Genomic DNA, 4,486 nt, shown 5'->3' with positions numbered 1-4,486 from the left:
AAATCTTTTGTTCTTCATGCAGATTCAAGCCTAGAAGATTTGGGAGCTGTCCCAAACCAAAATAGTTATGATCACTGAAGACTCATTGCTATTGCCAGCAGACGTTTGACTAATGATGAGACTCATTATCCTATCCAGGAACTGGAGTTCTTGGCTTTCAAGTAGAAGGTCATTGAGAAGTTTAATGAAGGTATATATGGAATAAAATTCGAACTGTGGACTACTAGCAGTCCATTGACATGTTCTGACCAATGCTATGTCAAATGCTGATTGCCAGAGCTGGACAGCAGCACTGGCCACTTATTATTTCAGCGTATGTGGGAAGATTAAGGTGGAGGTAGATTCCTTGGAACATTGGAGCTCTATTTATATGAGAAGAAAGTGTTAGATCTATCTATGATACCCAAAGAACTGGGGTACATACACACATATATGTAGTTAATATATATGAAATATATATATATGAACATATATATGTATATCTTAAACCTTTAGAATTCCATGAGATGGAATGTCAAATACATAGGTAAACCTTATTTCATTGAGCTCATCTTCCTTTCTTCAGTTGTCTGCAGAGGACTGGCAGTGAGGACTTAAAAGAAGTAATTCAAAAAAAGTAAGACAGTTATCCCTCAAACATTATGTTTTAATCAGCACCAGGCGTTTTACTGCTGAGACAAATGCCAGAAGGGGTAACTACTAAATTTTTGTGACTGATCACATTCATGGACCTTAGAAGTAAAAGGGGGCTACTTCTTTCATACTTCCGAATAGCTATGAATGTTTTACAAGATAACTTTGGACAGTTGGTTCAATAAAGGAGCCTGGAGCTGGTAAGAATTAGATTTTACTAGCATGAGATAGCTGCAGATATTACCAAGAAGTGTCAAACATGTTCCAGATGAATACAAAGAAAAATTTACCAATCTATGAAGTATATATGAAGAATATAAGTACAATCAAGTCTGTGGAAGCTATAGGTGTTGCATACATTTCTATTCATGGTAATATTTATCCTAATTTAGTTTCCATTAGAGCAAAAGATCAATAGATAGCCCTTCAAGGAAGCAGACTAAGCATTCACCTCTGCAGTGTACTGAAAGAAAAGGTCTACCATCTCAAAACTATCTTTCTGATGAGTCAGTCCCAGAACTCATAATCCTCATCATCATTTTCTTGGGGTTAGGCAGCATGGCCTTAGTGGTTGTGAGATATTCAGTACCATACAGCTCTCATTTAGAATAGGTATCATATTTGTTCTTTTTGTTTCCAGAGGGGAAAAAAGAAGACCAATAGGTAGAGGTTATAAGGAGGCAGGATTTGATTCAGTACAAAAATATTTCTAATAACCAGAGTGACATTCCCTTTATTGAGAAATTTGAATAGGAGACTGAATGACCATTTGGTGAGGATTTATAGGGTTGATTCATTCATTAAAAAAGGTTTAAAGTAGATAACCACTAAAATCCCTTTTAATTTTGATTCTATGATTCAATATATTATTATGATGCTGTTATTAAACTTGCCCCCATTGAGTATAAACAACTTGATTTAATCACAACATCTGAGGCTCAATTATAATATGTACAAGTTGAGAAAAGGCATTATCATTCTCCATTGAACAAGAAAGATGTTTTCATTGAGCAATTGCCACATTAGAACCCAACTTTTGTTTTATGTATTATATATGAAAAAACCTACTGTTATTTAGAACACAGCAAGGGGGCCATATATTTGGTGATTTGTTCAGCTGTCTTTCTGCCACGCTGGGAAGCTATTTATAATATATCAAAAGGCAAACTAGAATAAAGAACTTAAGTGGATGACCGGGTAAAAAAAATTTTTCTAGGATTACTAATGAGGCTTCTTGAATTTCTATGTTATTTTCCAGGGAGAACATATTGCATTATTAGGGAGAAGAGAAAGAAAGAGTAAGGAAAGCAAGTGATATGGAGACAACCAAAGAAAATTGATACTTTAATTTAGCTCTGAATAATTTTAGCATTAAAAGTTTATTAGTTTTTTATGTATCTCATATGTAGAAATTGAGATCATATCATGATTCTTTATTTTCATTTTATTTCAGTAAATCTTTGTTAAAACAATCGAAATACTATTCTTGAGTAGGTGAGACATAAATAAACCATTCCTTAAAATAACTATTTTAGATTTATAAGCAGATAAATCATTTGCCATATGTGAAATAAACCTTCACTCCACACCATGACAATCTATACAATAAGAATCCTTACCTAGTTTTATCATGTGAACTCTTTTGTATTGGAAGTTATCTGTCTGTGTGAGGGAAGGAGTCTGTGTACAAAAATACTAATTAAATAAAACTTAACTGACATGACAGGGGTGTGGAAGAGGGTAGGAAAAGAGTAAAAGGCCAATGAATCTTCCTCTTAAGTCATGAGTCATGGAAGTACACAAAGGCTACACAAAGTAAGATCAGCTTTCATCTCAATGTGCCTAAAAATTTAAATTGACTTTGCAAATGAAATTGGGTTTTTTCTTACTTTGTCAGCTCTATCATGGCTCGGCCAAGAACTTTTAGCCTATTGATAAGGTAGTTAGGTTGAATAGGTAAGGAATCTGTGGAAGCAATGAAGTTATAGAAGAAGCATTGACAAATGACACATTCACTCAGATTTCATTTCAATCAAGAAAAATGGATATTCTACTGAGAATACACTAAGCACTAAAACTTTATGTGCTACAGTTAGGAAAACATTTTCTTGATTTGTATTAGGGAGCATAACCAATGTGTAATGGGGAAGACATAATAGGGTGATGGATAATGATCATGGGCCTATAGGAGTTGAGGCATGCCCATGAAGCATGCCTACCTTCCAGGACTCCAAAGTCCATAGGTTGGTGAGTATGAAGTCAGAATGTGGTTTGGAATGAGGAAGGAGTAGAGAACCATGTAAAATCATATCAGAGAGATGAAGCACCAAATACCGATGGATAATTGTGCAATAGGAGTGCAGAAGGCTAGAAATATGTCAGACCAAGGAAGAGCTTGCTAAAGCCTCACAGTCCCAAGAGAAGAGGAAACAAGTAAGGAAATTGAAATGATAAACCTGCTTTTAAACTTGCTATTGTTTCTAAAACTCTATTTGTGAAGCAGGGGGTTCACAAGTTGGTACTATGAGTTTGTGAGGACTAGGAGGCAAACCTCTAAGAAGGGAAAAGGAACTCATTAGGAAAGGGGAAGGAACTTTTCAAGGATTTTGCTAAAGTCTTGAAGTATATTTTGTGTTCCTTATAATCTTTTAAAATACTTTTTAAAATTCTCAACCCTAATATAATAAAAAGATCACTTCCATATAGAAAGTTGAACATGAATGGGGATTTATATAAAACCCTGAATAACTCATTTCTATCACTTCTTTTTAAAAAAATCATATAATAAATCCAATTTTTTGCTTTTAAAACTGTCTTGGTTATTTATGATCTCTTGTAAACTTCTTTCTATGCTCCTCAATTAACTTTTAAAAATATATCATAACACTTCCAGGAACCAAGATGGCAGAGTAAATAGTAAACTGCTGCAACTCTCATATACTCACCTCCAAGTAATCATAAAATAGAGCCACCAAACAAATCCTGGAACAGAATAAGCAGCAAAAACACAGTGTGAAACAATGTTTTAGCCCAAGAAACTTGAAGGATCAGCAAGAACGGTCCATGTCACTCAGGCAAAAGGAGAGCACCGTCCAGGATAGGAAGCATCCCAGCAAGCCAGCAACAAGCTCCACCCCAGCAAACCAGTGGGAGATACTGAGCCTCCATGTGGTCGAGCAGGCAAAAACCAACACCAGGATCTTCCATCTACCTTAACATAGCCAGAGGAACCCAGACTCCAGGTCCTAGAACTACCACCAACTTCATCCTTGTCTTGCTTATTTATGATCTCTTGTGAAATTTCTGTACTCTTCAGTGAACTTTAAAAAAATATATCAGAACACTTCCAGGCAAAGAGGCAGCCTCCACAGACCTGACCACATGTGGCTTAGTGTAGCCAGTGGGAAAGACAGAAACTTCCCACCATGCCTCAGCACCAGGCAGACACCACCACTAAGACCTCAGCTCAGCACCAGGTAAACTGCAAGAACCCTTACAGCATCCAGCAGTGCCATTCCTGCAGTGCAGCACTGCACAGGAGGGTTGTGCTCAGAGCAACATCAGTGCAGCACCAGGTAAATAGCCTGGGCCTGCATCCATGAAAGTGGGAGACAGTTTCCTTTCCAGAATCCTGGAAACAGAGCTCAAATTTAAAAGAAAGGGGAAAAGCCAAAAACAGGGGCAGGGGATGAGCAGAAAACAACAGCAAAAAAGCTCACCATAGAAAGTTATTATGGTGACAGGGAAGACTAAGACACAAACTCAGACGAGGACAACAAAATCAAAACAGCTATGGGTAAAACCCCAAAGAAAAATGAGAATCAGTCTCAAGACCAGAAAGATCTCATGGAAG

Source organism: Petaurus breviceps, unplaced genomic scaffold, assembly GCF_028583685.1.
Source record: "Petaurus breviceps papuanus isolate PSGF00001 unplaced genomic scaffold, PetGlider_PUasm1.0 140, whole genome shotgun sequence".
In the NCBI taxonomy this organism is placed as follows: domain Eukaryota; kingdom Metazoa; phylum Chordata; class Mammalia; order Diprotodontia; family Petauridae; genus Petaurus; species Petaurus breviceps.
The sequence above is the reverse complement of the archived record's forward strand: the minus strand, read 5'-3'. Positions refer to the sequence as shown.